This window comes from Odocoileus virginianus, chromosome 12 (assembly GCF_023699985.2).
Source record: "Odocoileus virginianus isolate 20LAN1187 ecotype Illinois chromosome 12, Ovbor_1.2, whole genome shotgun sequence".
Taxonomy (NCBI): Eukaryota; Metazoa; Chordata; class Mammalia; order Artiodactyla; family Cervidae; genus Odocoileus; species Odocoileus virginianus.
The window spans coordinates 13,314,126-13,331,898 of record NC_069685.1 but is presented as its reverse complement, the minus strand read 5'-3'; the positions used below and the strand labels follow the sequence as shown (position 1 = coordinate 13,331,898).

At 41.3% G+C, this 17,773-nt stretch overlaps 1 long non-coding RNA gene across 1 annotated transcript; it reads right to left on the bottom strand.

The window, feature by feature from the left end:
- Positions 1 to 294: 294 nt before the first annotated feature.
- Positions 295 to 14,714, bottom strand: LOC110127995 (uncharacterized). Its single transcript, XR_002311014.2, has 3 exons — positions 14,441 to 14,714; positions 10,466 to 10,531; positions 295 to 367 (listed from the first exon to the last, which is right to left on the bottom strand). It is a non-coding gene; the product is annotated as an uncharacterized lncRNA (long non-coding RNA).
- Positions 14,715 to 17,773: the final 3,059 nt, after the last annotated feature.

The following is a 17,773-nucleotide window of genomic DNA, read 5'->3' as shown; positions in this document are numbered from 1 at the left end:
TGACCATAAGCTCCCTCTCACCACTGCACTACTGGATCCCTTTTATGTGGCCTACCATTTCATGGTCACATTCATCACTTATCTGTTTTGCTAGAATGCTTTAATTTCCTTAATCTACAGTATTATTCCTGTGCAACATTCCAGAAGCGAGAATTCCTCTAGAGGAGAAAGGCTTTGTCTATTTTGCTTCCATTTCTCGGTCTCTGTCAGTTTCCCTGCAGGAGTCAGTCCCATTAAGTAGAGCTGCATCATCACAGTGACTCCAGAGGAAAACTGTTTTAAAACATGAACAAACCTGGTGTCATTTCATCAATTCTATGCTCAGGAGCTGGTGACTCTGTAGTTGAAATGGCACTGGCCGAAGAAGCTGTACAAAAGAGAAGTTGAGAAAGGGATTAAGGTTGAGGTAATGAGTGGATCACAGAGCACATCACAAAAGACAAATTCACCCCCACGTTGCTCCCAGTGGCAGCTCCAGAATTCTTATGTGGCAGGGCCTTACAGGTGAAGAAGGCGAGCCTTGATTTCCCCACCTGTAAAATGATAATACTTACTTCAAAATGTCATTGAGAGGACTAAGTTAGTTTAATATATAATTCGTGTGCTTTCAGATACACACATCAGTTCGTATAGTGTGTACTTAGTCGCTCAGTTGTGTCTGACTCTTTGTGACTCGTGGACTGTAGCCCACGAGGCTCTTCTATCCATGGGATTTTCTAGGCAAGAATACTGGAGTGAGTTGCCATTTCCTTCTCCAGGGAATCTTCTCAACCCAGGGTCTGAATTTGCATCTCCTGCATTGCAGGCAGATTCTTGACCACTGAGCCACCACGAGCCCCACCTGATTCATTACATGTATATAAACAATTGTCACACAAATTAGGTATATGGTGTGACAAATGACTAGTATCTCTAAGTTATCCTTCATCTTAGATGCAAAGCTTAAAATATAATGTAAGAACAAGAGGTTTTCTCAATTGAAATATAGTTGATTTCATATAATTCAAAAATAACTAAAAAGTCTCTTGATGAAAGTGAAAGAGGAGAGTGAAAAAGTTGGCTTAAAGCTTAACATCCAGAAAACTAATATCATGGCATCTGGTCCATCACCTCATGGGAAATAGATGGGGAGACAGTGGAAAGAGTGTCAGACTTTATTTTTTTGGGCTCCAAAATCACTGCAGATGGTGACTGCAGCCATGAAATTAAAAGACGCTTACTCCTTGAAAGGAAAGTGATGACCAACCTAGATAGCATGTTAAAAAGCAGAGACATTACTTTGCCAACAAAGGTCCATCTGGTCAAGGCTATGGTTTTTTCCAGTGGTCATGTATGGATGTGAGAGTTGGACTGTGAGGAAAGCTGAGCACCAAAAAATTGATACTTTTGAACTATGGTGTTGAAGATTCTTGAGAGTCCCTTGGACTGCAAGGAGATCCAACCAGTCGATCCTGAAGGAGATAGGTCCTGGGTGTTCATTGGAAGGACTGATGGTGAAGCTGAAACTCCAATACTTTGGCCACCTCATGTGAAGAGTTGACTCATTGGAAAAGGCCCTGATGATGGAAGGGATTGGGGGCAGGAGGAGAAGGGGACGACAGAGGACGAGATGGCTGGATGGCATCACCAACTCGATGGGCATGAGTTTAGTAGACTCCAGGAGTTTGTGATGGACAGGGAGGCCTGGCATGCTGCGATTCATGGGGTCGCAAAGAGTCAGACACGACTGAGCGACTGAACTGAACTGAAAAATAATTCAGTTATACATACACACACATACACACACACATCTATGTATATTTTCAGGTTCTTTTCCATTAAAGTTGTTACTAAATATTGAATTTAATTTCCTGTGCTATACAATAGGTTCTTGTTGTTTATGTATTTTACATATAGTAGTGCATCTGTTAAGAACAAGTGTTTTTAAACAATAACTAGATCATAGGAATGTTGACATTCAGGAACTATTGAGATTAAAATTATGGAAAGAAAGATTTTCATCAGGAATCAATGAAAGTATGTAAAAACAAAAAAGAATAGCTAATGAACAAAAATGATCTGTCTCTCTTAGTTAATGTTACATCTTCCTTTACACCTTTCAGTTCAGTGCAATTCATTCACACTTAGGGCACACATTTATAACCCCTGTGGATACCAATGAGCTTTTCTGAAACAAGCTTCCCTGGGCTCCTAGATCCCAGGCCTGGCGCATTCTGAATCTCTTCCACTCTAGAACAGGGCTCTGTACATAGCAAGCATTCAGCAAAATACTAGCAGTTGTAAATGTTTGGTCAATTTCCTTTCTTTTTTAAAAAGATCTCATTTTCTTGAGATAAGTTGACATACAGTAATGAATTGTTTGACTAGGTTCTTATGGAGAGACAGGTAGGTGAGTGTCTGGATTGCACCTTAAATCAATGTAATGATGAATGAAATAAGCCATGTGCCAAAGGGCATGCACAGAATGAGTGTAAGAATAGTGGAAACCTGCCTCCACAGCAGACTGACACAATATTTTTGATGTTTCAATACCAAGCACACAATTCTACAATTAGAAGGAAAAAAAATCCCAAAGTGAAAAACAAAAAAATAAAACCATACCAAATTTAGAGTTTTTAAGTAGTACATGCATGCTAAGTCACTTCAGTTGTGTCTGACTGTTTGCGACCCTACGGACTGCAGCCCACTGGGCTCCTCCGTCCATGGGATCCTTCAGACAAGAATACTGGAATGGCTTGCCATTTACTCCTCCAGGGGATCTTCCTGACTCAGGAATCGAACCTGTATCTCTTGTCTCTTGCATTGGCAGGTGAGTTCTTTGCCACTAGTGCCACCAGGGTAGGTAAAAGTTTAACTGAAGCCATCTAGAGTTATGACTGAGTGCAAAGATTGCACTACTCCAGGCCTTCTGACTGTCTGAGTCAGGAGTTTCAGTGGTTAGTTAGGGAGGTGTGCTCAGTCTATGGGATGGTGCCCCCTCCTCTTTACGAACACCCACAAGACCCTGCGTGCCCCAGCCCCTGCCTTTTTCCCCATCGATGCTTGTAACTTCACCCTCCTCTTGGGGTCTAGGCATCTGGACAGCTCTTGGTTCCTCAAATGCAGCACACTCTTCTCCATGCCCACACCTTTGTACCAAGTCTTCTCTTTGCCTGAAATATCCTCCCATGGTCCTCCTCTTGAATAGCTATCCACTTCTCAGGTCCCAGTTCAAGGCCATTTTTATTGGGAGGTCTTCTCTGACCTCCCCTACTTCGGTTTAGGCTAAAAACTACACAAGATCCCAGGGTTTAGCATAGTGTGTTAGAGCTAAATGAAATCTTATGATTGACTGTTTAGAATCCAGATGTGTTTCATAGGCCTTGATGGTGTGGATGAAAAAATGTTGCTTGCCGTATCAGTGAACAAAGGATGTTGCAGACACCAGGCTTTCAGCCATTGCTGCCACCCCACTCTGTAGACCCCGAGGGGATTCAGCATGCAGAAAAGCAGGCTACTGGCTATAGATAGTTAAGGTGTATATCAAAGGAATGACTGTAGTAAGTCCAGACTCTTGCATCTTCCCATACATGGAAAAGCACGAAATTTATTAACTTGAGATGTCTGGCTTTCTTTAACTAAAAGTAATCTTTTGACATTCTGACTACTTTACTTCTATTTTAATATTCATATAAATCCTCCCTTACTTCTTCGATGCAGTCACTCAGAGCTATCTGAGAGGCTTTTTCTGGGCTTAAGCCCTCAGAAATTCTGCCAAATAAAACATAATTCTCAACTTTAGGGTTGTGCATTCTTTTTCAGCCAACAATGTTTCCTGGGCCCCTTGGACATTTACTCACTTGTTTGTTACTTTACATGAAGGTTTAGGCATGTCTCTTTTGTACTAGGGATACAAGGAAATAATAAATAATTCATGGTTTTTCCATCAAGGAAATCCCAGCTTAGGAAAGAGAGACAAAATTTTAATTTAAGTGTAATTAAATATTTTAGGGGGATGGTGAAGCAGTGGGACAGGAAACAGTGGTCAGTTCTATTTGAAAAAGGAGGAAATGGAAAGACCTCATGGAGGGATTCTCTGAACTCACCTTGAAAGTGGTCTAGGGTTTCACCCGGCTGACTCTGTGGACATTTAGGTACAGAGTCAGTGGTGTCAGTGATGACCCTGCACTCAAGACATCCTGGTGGGTTGGGGGAACCACAAAAATCTATGTGGCTGCACCATAGGGTGTGAGAAGCAGAGAAGACAGTGATGTGCCAGGTGTTGTGGTCCACGGCATGAAATTTCCACTGACTAAGGCAGCTGGATGAAGTGTTTGAACCAGACTTTCATTTGGGGAAGATCATTGTCTATGGCACGAAGGAGGATGTAGGGAAAAGAAAAAACAAGCCAAAAAACCATGCTCTGAGCTCTTCATGGGAGGATCCCATCTTGTGTTCAGTAGTGGTCAAGATAAGCAGTCATTTTGCAAATAGGCCGCTCCTCCTTACAGAGGGTCCTTATCACTTGTCAGCACAGCCTTTGGTAGAGAAGGCCTATAGACTAAGACCATAAAGGGACAGAAAATGACAGCAAGTTTTAAAAAGAAAATGCCAAAGAGCTGATGGTAAGATCTCACACCTCTAAAAACTGGCACTTCAAGCCTCTAATTTTAAGCAAAGGCAGAGAAGAGGATCATGGTGTTTGCCAGGGATAATCAGTTTGTGTAACTTTTTTGCTATCCAAATAAGAAAATGCTTAGGGAGAGAGAGCTCATTAAAATTAATTTGAACTTTGGCAAAACAAATTTAACACTCTAGCCTGAACCTCTTAGGGGCTGGATGCCAGGAAGCATTTCTTTCCTGCTTTATTTCCCCCGCCTCTTTGCTCTAGGATCTTCCCTTTCTGCTACTTGCTGTTGTTCAGTCTCTCCATTGCGTCTCGTGTGTCTCTCTGTGCTCAGACTCTGTGCGACCCCATGGACTGCAGCACTCCAGGCTTCCCTGTCCTTCACTGTCTCCCGGAGTTTGCTCAGACTCATATTCACTGAGTCAGGGATGCCATGCAACCAGCTCATCCTCTGCTGCCCCCTTCTTCTGCCTTCTATCTTTCCCAGCATCAGGGTCTTCTCCTGTTTGCCTTGTTCATTGACTAAAAATCAATCTACATTTTGTCCTAATTAATTCAGAATATACTTTTACATTTTACCTTCAAGTCCCTTGGAACAGTTAATCTAACTTTCTTACTTTATAGATAATAAATTTGAAAATTAAACGATTAGCTTAGTTTAACAAAGTAGGTAAGGAACAAAATTGAGACCGAATTCTGCTGTTTTCCAAAATATTCCAACTTCCCAGACCTCCACCTGGTTGAGATCTTGTCAGCGAGATTTCTTAGATGTTTTAGCATATTAGCTGGTGAACATCGGGGTGCACTGTACACACAAAAATGACAACTAAATTCCTCAAGATTCCCAGATACCCTAAGGGCTAGAACTGATATCATAATCACGTAGTCTTCATTTTGATGATTTTTTCACACCAATCTATTGCATTACTTCCATTATATCTCTTAGACTTCCATATCCTCTTATTATAGCCTCTAAGAAAAACTGTTTTCTGCTCTAGCAATATTGACCTAAGGGTCTTTTCCTTAATCCTTTTACTTCTTTTTCAGGAACACATCCAGATTATACCTGAAAAATTCCACCTATGTCACCAAGAGAAGCACTTTTACCTCGAGGCATAATGGAAGATGTGTCCAGTATCAGACTACCTAAGGAGCACATGGGTCTTGGACCAGCACGGCACATTTCCTTAGCTTCACCGGGCTCTGAAAACTACTCTGAAGTCCTTACCCTCTGCCTGCTTGCACTGAGGCACTGGTTGAAACTTGAAGGATAGGTAGAGTTTTAGGTGGAAATGTGGATGAGGTCAAATTACGGTGAAGAAGTGACCTTAAAATGGGCTAAAATATAAAGAAAGAGAATACTGTGTGCATTTATGTGGACATTAGAGGGCAACCAGTAGGCAAAGACTGGCAAGCTTCTCAGACTGACACAAGTTTCATGTTCAAGTGGCAAATTAGTGCAAACTGGAATAAAAGGGTAGGTTTAACAAGGCCTCAAATTCCTAGTTTAAAAAATATTTTATAGTGCCCAAATACTAAAATGACATTTGCCTTGGCACTTTGCACAAAGTATGTATTTATTACTTGGACTGAATCACTTAATTTTAGGTTTCGGAGGCAGGAATGAATGAATGAATATACCACCCAGAACATTAAATATTCCAGATTTGTGTGGTGGTATCATCTCATACTTGCATAACATCTGAATTGTTCCAGAATATTCATCTCTTTTGTCTCATATTGTCATGGCTCTGACCTCACAGTTGTTCAGAAAAACTCTACCAGCTTGAGATGTCTGGGTACTGTGGGAGGGTGCACGACAGGCCCCCTGTTCCCAGTGTGCGGGAGAGGTGGATTGGGTTGTGGGTTAGAGGCACAGTTGGGCCTGGAGATCTAGTCTCCCAGCACTCTGCACTATGCTCTAACCACTCGGCACACAGCTCTCCCAAACAACTGACTTCCTAACATGGAATGTCATTAGAAAGAATATAAAATGCAGTGTTGGACCAACACCCTGCAGTTTTGCTCTCTGCCCAAATTTCCAGCTGCTGAGCCCCTGTCATGATGTGATAAAATCATCTCATGCAGTCATTGGTTTTAGCTTGGTTCCCTCCCGCCTTGCAATTGATAGAAGTCTTATCTCAGCAAAGCAAACTCTTACAAGGATACACCCCGCCTACGAAAGGCCTTCAATAGTTTCCAAGTCAGAAAATGACATTTTCTAAGTGTTAGAGTTTTCTTGCACTGGGATGACCATGAAAACTGGTCAGTAATGTATTTGTGAAAGTTCTGAACAACTAATTTGTGGTAAAACAGGGAAAAACTTGCACTAGCTGGCTTCCAACTCAATGCCTTTTCTTCCAGACCTTATTATTTTTTTACAGAATGGACAGGGCTCTTCCTTATTCCAAAATATATTTGGAGAAAGCTATTGCCATGAAGCAATATTTTAAAAGAAATACTCAGTTTTGCCCTTAAACCAAATGGTTGACAACATCAATCTGATCAAGCTGTGATAATATAGTTAGATGTCCCTTTTGTCTGCTGTTGTTCACTTTTATTTTTTTGGAGAGATTTTAGTAAGTCACAGTAGCTAGTTACAATTGAGAAAAACTGAACTTTCTAAAGGATAAAATGTTGATGGGATAACATTGCACCTAGTGTTTTGAATAGCCCTCAAAATTTTGTGTGAAGTCCCTGGTTAATAACTCTTAGAGAGCGTGCCCACTGGTGCAATCAGCAGGCCAGATGTCAAATGCAATGACCCAGTTTCTGCTCACCTACAGAGTGGGCTGCTTGGCCAGTTCCCAGCAGCCAATGGGTCACACCTCTGCCTTCCCCAGCCTGGTGGAAAACAGCTCTTCGCTAAGTCTGCCTTGAAGCTGTTATTACCTAGGAGGAGAGTGGTTTCCCTGACGGAACTTCATAGCCTGGCTCCGTCTCACCCAGATTCTAGTCACTCTCATTGTTCCAAACTAGTACTGATCCAGCCAATGAGAGAGAAAAACCAGCCTATAATCCCAGCCACTGTGCGTTCTTTAGCCTGAACAGATGGAAAGCAAGGGATATTTCTGTTCATTGTCCCACAGAGAAAGGAGATGAGGATTCTAGTCCTGGCTTTGCCACCAAGGGGTGGGAGACCTGAGTAAGTCACTGACTTTTCTAAGCCTCATTGTCTCACTTATAACATGAGAGTAGAGACATAGGTGTCCTCGAAGGCAGAGGTCCCCAACCTCTGGGATCTAATGTCTAATGATCTGAGGTGGGGCTAATGTAATAATCATAGAAATTAAGTGCACAATAAATGTCATGCAATTGAATCATCCCAAAACCACCCCTCCGACTCCAGGTCTATGGAACAATTGTCTTCCATGAAACTGGTTCCCAGTGCCAAAAAGATTGGGGACTGCTCCCTAAGGTACTTCATTATTCCAAAATCATAGACATTTGCATGTCTGAGACAGCAATATTCATAACAAGCAAACTGTGTATTAACTACATTCTAGGCATTTTCTTTTCAAAACAATTACCTGAGAGTATATTTACGTATTAATTATTATGTATAGAGGAAAAAAAAAAAAACAAAGATAAGAAACATCACCTAACTTGCCTAAGATCATGAAGCTGATAAATGGTGCAGGTGGAGTTTGAATTCCCACCTATTTGATTGCAGAACTGTATGCCAAGCTCTGCCATAATCTATGCAAAATAAAGAGCTTGAGAGCACCAAATAAGTGTCATTGAAAGAAGATGAAATTCTCACCAAGTTATGTAACTAACTCTCAAGTAAGCCTTCCCTTCTAGCAAATCAGAGTTAACTGAAAAGATGCAAAAATAATAACTTACCTTGTGCAGAAGCTGAGGATGGGATGGTTATTCCCTTAACATACAGAGGTAGAGTGACCTCCAGTGTCAGATCCAGCTTATGGAATGACAGATATTTCCGGTTGGTAACAATTTATAACCTGAAATCTCATTTTTTTGCTGCTAAACGTCTTCCAGTCCAGTTACTCTTGTTTTACCATGAATCCTCAGAACTAAAGCTTTCACGTATTTTAGATGTGCCAGCTTTATTTTAAGATATTGGCATTGTATAGCTAAACTCCCTAAACGTATTAGATATGGGATTAAGGAAGTTAGGATGGATGAGGAAAATTCTAATTAAAAATGAAAGTTCTCACACCACTGATACTTCTCATCACTGGCTAGATAATAATGAATGGGACAAATAGAAACTAGATCAGGATGTTCACTTTTGATGCTGTGTCCAAGAATCATCTGTGTACTCAGACATTGGAGTCTAATGCACTGCCTGCAGTAAGAATATTGCTCCAGACTAGATAAACTGTAGAAACTTCATTTTCCTAATCTTTAAGATCTTTTCTTAAATTTTCAAAGGTTCTAATATCAGTAGTTCCCAATTTTTCGGGCACCAGGGACCGGTTTCATGGAAGACAATTTTCCCATGGACAAGGGTTGGGAGGAGAGGGTTTTGGGATGGATCAACCACATTACATTCATTGTGCACTTTATTTCTATTATGATTACCTCACATCTTTCAGAATGACTATCAAAAACATCTACAAAAGTTGGAGAGGATGTGGAGAAAACCAAATCCTTGTATACTGCCAGTGAGAATGTAAATTGGTGCAGCCATAATGGAAAATACTATGGAAATTGCTCCAAAAATGACAAATAGAGCTACCATGTGATCCAGCAATTCCATTCCTGGGTATATATGCAAAGAAAATGAAAACACTAATTCCAAAAAATATTTGAACCCCAATGTTCATAGCAGCATTGTTTACAATAGCCAAGGTATGAAAGCAAGCGAAGAGTCCATCAACAAATGAGAGGATAGAGAAGATGTATAACACACACATCCACCCCCCCCCCCACACACACACAGACACACACAGGAATATTATTCAGCTGCAAAAAGGAATGAAACTCTGCCATTTGGAACAACATGGATGAGCCTAAAAGGTGTTACACTTAGTGAAATAAATCAAACAAAGGAAGACAAATATTTTATCATATCACTTATATGTGGAATCCAAAAAATAAGATGAATGACTAGAACAAAACAGAAATAGATTCACAGATTACAGAGAAGAAACTAGCAGTTAACAGTAGGGAGTGGGGGGCGGGAAGGGCATAAGAGGGGTGAGAGATTAAGAGGTATGAACTATTACATATAAAATAAATAAGCTAAAAGAAGATATTGTAGAGAACAAGGAATATAGTCAATATTTCATAAAATTCTAAATTCAGCATAATCAATAAAAATTTTGAATCACTATGTTGTACACTTGAAACTAATATAACACTGTAAATCAACTATATTTCAATTAAAAAAAAACAGAAAATGGGAAAATATTAACCTTGGGTTATCTCATATGTCTACTGTCAATTCTTGCTCTTTTCTCTATCAGATCCCTGAAATCAACTTCAGTATACATCACAACCAAGTTTATTTGAGCAGTAAATAAGGACAATGAAATGAGCATGCTGATATCTAGGTTTTTCTCTGTTAATGTTCACTGGCATTGCTTAATGATAGAGACAGCTTAGAAAGCAGAGGTTGTATGTTTTGGCTTAATTTGAAAAATTTTAAACAGTTTTCTAATTATATTTCATAATTCATTTCACAGAGAATTTAGAAAGTATTAAAAAACAGAAAAAAATTACCCCAATTCCAATAGCCAGAGTTAACCCTGAAATGTTTCTTTTCAGTGTTCTTGCTTTAATTTGACTCATGTGTCATAGAAAACCACACAGATAGGTGCTTATTCAATACATAGATATGACAATAATGGCTGGAAATCTATCACTTGTCTGCTTTGGTTGGTAACTTACCTGGTGAAGCATGACTCTCAGGTGCCACTGTAATCTGTGTTGCAGCAGGTTTTGTAAAAATATAACCTACAAAGACATTTGGGAAAATTAGCTAAGATGTACTTCCCCAATAGGTTCATAGATGTTTTCAGTCATCCTCTAGAGACCAAAGTACAAAGAAATTCGTCACAAGAATGTTAAATCCAACTTCCCAATTTAAAACCAGTGCAGGTTGATTTTGAGTGCCTCCTTCCCCGTCTTAGAAATCCTTCTCCAGGAGTTCAGAGTGAGAGTGTTCATTTTTTCCCTAAAAACCCAATTTAACACCAAGCTAAAGATTTACAGATTTGGAAACTAGCCTATGGATCATCTCAGGCTGACCTTTGAGGCATCACTGAAGTTTAGAGATGAAAAGGATTTTAATACCATCTAGTCTGTGTTTTATTTGATAGGTAGGACAAAAATGAGACACATGGGAATCAATCAGTTCTCCACACTTAAACTACTCTGCAGCAAAATTGTAATCATTTGTCGTTTCTGCAACTATTACTAATTGAGTGCCTACTACATGCCTAGCAGGCTTCCCTGGTGGCTGAGATGGTAAAGAATCTGCCTGCAAGACAGGAGACATGGGTTCGATCCCTGGGTCGGGAAGATGTCATTGAGAAGGGAATGGCAACTCACTCTAGTATTCTTGCCTGGAGTATTCCACGGACAGAGGAGTCTGATACGCTATGGGCCATGGGGTCATAAAAAGTAGGATACAGCTGAGAGACTAGACACAGACATACGCCTAGCAGAGTGGGGGAGACAAAAATGAAGACACAGATTTGACTTTTAAGAAATTTAGAGTGTTGTGGTCCCTGAAACCCAGTTCAGAACTCATTCCTGTAACAATTAAATTAAGAGAAAGGTTCTCTTCCTAGATTACTGAAGGAGGAGAAGCCTTGCTTCTTTGCTTGGTCATTCTAACGGTGTGCTTGCAGACACGTGTGGTGAGATGCACACAGATAACCAAGGTCTATGGACCCAGAGCTCTCTCCAAGCGCTTTTTAGCATCAGGACTCTGTACTCAAGTCAGAGCTTGGGCTTTTCCTTGCACACACTCTGTCTTCTTCTGCCCCAGAACTTTCGTCCTTCCTCTCCCTTCTACCTCCACCACCCTTCTCCAAATTTTGCAAGTTTGGCTTCTTCTCATTGTTAACTCTCATCAGAAATGTCACGTACTCAGAGAAAAAGACCCTGCTACCCTTCTCTGTGTTGGCCTTCTGCATTATGTTCATCACCTTCCCTGGTTTATTTCTGTGTGCTATTTTTCACTTTTTTAAATTTTAATACTTTTTCTGCTGAATGTCTCTGTTCCTTCCCTCTATCTGCCCCCACCCACCCTGAACATGAACTCAGGAGCTCATTTGTGTCACTGTCGTGGCCTTCATATAGGGAACCACATACGTACTTACTGAATGCACAAATGAGTGAAGGAATTCAGGGATTGGGCATCAGATCATTGAAAAAAAAATTACTCTCCACAGGAGGATGACCTCTGATACACTTAGAAATACTGGCTCTATCCATTAGATTATTGGAGAAAGCAAACAAACTCTTTTTTCCCCATTTCCTCACACTTTTCATGTTCTCTTCATCTAATGAGTGAGGGTGATAGCAGTCATTTCCAACATCTTTCTAGTATTCTATAAAGTAGTCAAATCAAGAAACTTTTTTGGGAGGATTCCAGAAATGCAAAGCTGATGACAGCCTTGGCACTGGATACCAAGGCAGTCTTTGGAGTCACTTAAACTTGCTGACCTCGTGAAGTCTCACTGACGCCTTGACCCATTCTCTGCCTGAGCATTTGTAGCATAAATTTCTTTCTTTTCCAGGAGTCCTTTCCAAATACTGGGTTCCTCCCCTCCCTCAAATGGGTAATGTGTCTGCTTCGGGGCAGTAACGCCACTCTGCTCCACGGAACCACACCGTGAATAGCTCTGGTCTTCTCTGTGTGAAAGCTTTACATATATTTGAATATATTTCAATATTATGCCATATTCCTGCCATGTATTTCCTTTTCCTCAAGCTAAATATTTTTATTCTTTGCTATTTACAAAAATTCGAGTAACTCTGTGCGTGCACGCTAAATCCCTTCAATTGTGTTCAACTCTGAAACCCTGTGGACTGCAGCCCACTAGGCTCCTCTGTCCATGGGGTTCTCCAGACGAGGATACTGGAGTGGGTTGCCATGCCCTCCTCCAGGGGAATCTTCCCGACCCAGGGATCAAACCTGTGTCTCTCATGTCTCTTGCTTTGGCATGTGGATTCTTTACCACTGGTGCCACTAGCCTGCCTGCTAAGTCACTTCAGTCATGTCCAACTCTTTGCGACACTGTCGACTGTAGCTGGCCAGGCTTCTCTATCCATGGGATTCTCCAGGCAAGAATACTGGAGTGGGCTCCCATTTCCTTCTCCAGGAAGATAACTCTGCTAGTCTTCTCTTTTCCTGAAGTTTCCCCCTTCTCCTTCACTTCTCAGAAATCACCATCCTATACCCAGGTTTGTTTCCTAGTTTATAATTGTTAGCATAGCTAAATATTTATTTACTACAGCCAGATGCTAGAGTAAGGACATTGTGGTAATTATTTTGTTTATTTCTTAGGTGACTACTTGTAGGCAGCAGTAGGCAGGTACCGACATTTTCTGCGTTTCACAGACAAGAACACTGAGGCTGAGGGAGGGAAAGTAACTTGCCTTAATGCTTCCTGGCTTTCAGATGTGAAGCCAGGCTTGAAACTAGTTCTTTCATGTCTCTGCTTTAACCATTACACTACTTTATCCCCTAGTGCAGGGTCAGGCAAAAAAGTTGTTCAGATATCTCCATAACATCTTATGAACGAGTGAATGTTTTAGCCAACTTAATATCTAAGAAATTCCTGAATCCCTCCTCCAATTCCTAGAGTGCTCAGTTGATGCTTGAGACTCTCCGTAACTCAAATTACAACTACGTCTGAGGGGGCTAAACACATTTCAAATAATTGCCTGCTCCTTATCCAGGTGCTGGGCACTAGTATTTCTGACACATAAATGCTGTATTTGAGAAGAATTTTTAATCCTAACACTCTCAGGAAGAGGCCAAAGATAATGCTAATTTGAAATCACTTTATAAAACGCTTATGTTACTTTTTTATTTTAATGACTTGATTTCCATTGATTTCTAAACCACAAAATCCCTCAGCCAATAAGAGTTCTTTCTTTTTTCCCCTGTATCATGTCTCAGTAACAGACTACAAAGTGGAAAATAACGACCCCCCCGCCCCCCACCTCCGCCGCCATGGATTCAGGGTTCATACTTGTGGCTTGTAATTTTTTGGCAGGAGAAGGAGGAAATTATAACTTTTGGGAAAACTTTTTGAAAAATGAGGAACATAGAGCCACCATCACCTTCATTAATGACTCTTTAATTTAGAAGTCAAACTCATGAAAATGCCAATAAAGCAACACATTGTTTCACACAGACTTGTTTTTCAGAGTATTTGATTAAATTGTTTCAAGGCTGGCTAGGCTTAGAATTGAACAGCACGCCTCTCACAGTGATCCAGCCGTGGGTACCTTCCCCCACCTTACCAATCCACTCTCAATAAAAATTTCATCCACCAGACTGGGCTGGGGTCCTGGTGGCTCAGTGACCAAGAATCTACCTGCCAGCGGAGGAGATGTGGGTTTGCTCCCTGAGGCAGGATGATCCCCTGGAGAAGGAAATGGCAGCCCACTCCAGTATTCCTGCCTGGGAAATCCCATGGACAGAGGAGCCTGGCAGGCTACAGTCCATGGGGTCACAAAAGAGTCGGATGTGACTTCTTGTAAACAACAAGACTGGGATCTGAATACTACTCATTCAGTTATTCAGTTAAATCAGATAGGCCTAAAGTGAGAGTTTTTCTTTATCTATAATCCTATGTCCCATATAATAGCATCCTGCTTAAAAAAAAAAAAAAATCCACCTACCTGACAATAGTAATACAAAGATCATTTTTCGGTTCATCCTGAGATCATAAGCTGGCTTCCCAAGGTCAGTGCAAGAAAACCGCCAAGGATGACTGATGTGACATCTGTGGCCTCAGCCTACACATTGTTATCTTTCAGGCTCACGTTCTCCAGGCATCAGTTGATAGGCTGGGTGGCATTTTTAAATGATGCAAAGTTGCGTACCATCTGTCCATGTAGATATGTGGGTATCTGCTTAGCCAGGATTATTAAAGCCTTCAGTTGAGTCTCCACTTCAGGGAACTGGCAGATACATGTTAAAATTACTTTGCATAAACTCAGTGGGCAGTTCAAGGTAACAGCAGTCAGGAGCCACCTGACTGGACAAACGAGAATTAGACTGTGAAGGCCTGAAGTTGGGCTTCCTGATGGCTCAGCTGGTAAAGAATCTGCCTGCAATGCAGGAGACCCTGGTTGGATTCCTGGGGTGGGAAGTTCCCCTGGAGAAGGGGTAGGCTACCCACTGCAGTCCTCCTGGGCTTCCCTGGTGGCTCAGAGGGTGAGGAATCCTCCTGCAATGCGATAAAGAACCCTCCAGCAATGCCGGAGACTTGGGTTTGATCCCTGGGTTGGGAAGATCCCCTGGAGGAGGGAATGGCAACCCACTCCAATATTTTTGCCTGGAGAATCCCATGGACAGAGGAGCCTGGCGGGCTACAGTCCATGGGGTCGCAAAGAGTTGGGCATGACTGAGCGACTAAGCATACACACGCAGGCCTGAGACTAAGGGCCCGAGTCAGGCTGAGGTCGCCAGGAAAATTCTGTTCTAATGTGGAGATTCTTGTGGGCCACGGAGAAAATGGCTTCTTACCTGAAATAAGCATGTTTGAGAACTGGAATTACTGTTAGCGTACTCTGAGGTTTGAAAAACTCTCTAGCTCATGGCAAGTGATACAGCAATGTAATAATACATGAGATGCGAAGAATCTTTAATTCACAATAGAATTTGAATGGAACAGCTAGGGCCCACACCCAACCAGTGAGATGATTTCTCTCCAAACATCCCTCATGAAGGAGGCATAGGGTGGATAATTAGGAGATTGGAATTGACATATATAAAATAGATAACCAATGGGAACCTACTGGATAGCTCAGAGAACTCTACTCAATGCTCTAAATGGGAAGAAAAATAAAAAAAAAAGAGGGGATATATGTATATGTACAGCTGATTCACTTTACTGTATAGTGGAGGCTAACACAATATTATGAAACAGTTATGTGATGATGGTCAAGTCACTTAGTTGTGTCCAATTCTTTGTGACCCCATGGACTTAGCCCATCAGGCTCCTCTGTTCATGGGATTATCCCAGCAAGAACACTGGAATGGGTTGCCATTTCCTCCTCCTATAGTTGATTCACTTTAGTGGAGACTAACACAATATTATGAAAAAATGACACTCTAATAAAAATTAATTTTACAAAATCTAAGCCATTTTAGACATGTGTCAATCTCAAATAAAAAAGATTTTGTGCTAGCGAAAAAAAAGGAAGCATAAATAAATGATAAAACAATAAATATGAAGACTCAAAATAAAAAATACCACTCAAAAACCCAAAAAACTCATTGCAAAGCAGATTAAAATGAGAGGTATGGTCATTCAACGATCAGTTTTACAAGGAGGTGGAACAGCAACAACATGAACTAGATCTGAAACAGCCCCAAAGAAGGTGTTTGGATACTCTATCACAAATGTCTTACTTCCTCTAAGAGTTTGTGGCAGTCCTTCCTGCTTGACTCAGAAAATAAATTAGCTAAGTCAGCAAATTTGCTAACTAGAGTCTACGTCTATTTTTACCTGTATATATATATTTTTTTGGCTGTGCTGGGTTTCCGTTGCTGTGTGGACTTGTCTCTGGTTGTGGAGACTGCGGCCTACTCTCCAGCTGCGGTGCTTGACCTTCCGTTGCAGAGACTTCCCTTGTGAAGCATGGGCTTTAGGGCACACGGGCTTCGGGAGCTGCGGCACGTGGGTTCAGTCGTGGCTCCTGGGCTCTCGAGCACAGGCTCGATAGTTGTGGCAAACAGGCTTAGCTGTTCCATGGCAAGCGGGATCTTCCCAGATCAGGGATCAAACCTGTGTCTTCTGCACTGGCAGGAGGATTTTTTACCACTGAGCCACCAGGGAAGTCCCGCATATGGTTTTAAAGAAAACTATTTATGAAACTGATATTTGCAGCTTTAGTAAATGGAGCCACTGTGAAAAATATATTTACTGGGGAAAAGATGGAGATAGATCTCTGTTGACATCCCAAGCTTCCTGAAACTGGGGGATAGATGAGGTGTTGAGATGCAGATGTGGAGAAGGCTGGGGGGACCAAAGGGGAACCTAATGACCAGTGCAAAGTCTGAAAGCCCTGGAATCCTGGAGCCCCTCGGAAGGCCCCACCGATGCACACGAGACACCTGCAGCGAAGTTTACAAATAAATCCAGTATAACTGATCTTTAGCAAACCAATAACTTGCTTAAATTCACTATTTGCTGCCAGGGTAATACCAGGTTGGGCTGCAGAAATTTCTCCCAGAAGATAACCAAGTCAAAGAGACATTAGGGGGAATTAATATGAGCAATAAAGATTATTTCAGATAAACTACTCTTGAAGAGGAGATATTAACATGAGCCCTAAAATGCTTATTTCCCTTTGAAAATGAGTATATAAATTAGCTACTATTCCCACAAGAGACTATTAAGCAGATATTAAAATCATGTTTTCAAAAACAGTTGATATGGAGACTCAGGATAAAATAGAGAAGTGGAAAACAGCAACCTCAAAAACTGTATACACAGAAATAAAATCCTGCTTGATTCTTTTCTTCCTCTGTGCTGTTAGTTTTGCCTTTATACTCTTCTCACATGTCCTCCTTCTCTTCTGCTTAAGATATCAATTTGATACCTCCTCCTCCAGGAAGACTTCCCTGACTTCCAACATCTGCATCAGGGGTCCCAGGTCTGCACTCATACTGTACTCTGTTTCTTTTTATAGGACATACCATATTGCACTGTAATTATTTTTTCATCCCCAGTGGACTGTAAGTCCTAAGCAGATATGCCCTGCCTATGGCTGTCTTATTTACCACTGAGAGTTTGGGACACAGTTGGTAATACTAATGAATATTTGTCAAATCAGTCAACGACAAATGAAAGTTGCAATGCAGAGGAAAGTAACTAATCTCAAGGAGTCTTGAGGCGCAGCAACTGTTCTTTAGGTTAGGAAGATTCCCCGGAGAAGGAAATGACAACTTACCCCAGTATTCTTGCCTGGAGTCCCATGGGCAGAGGAGCCTGGTGGGCTACA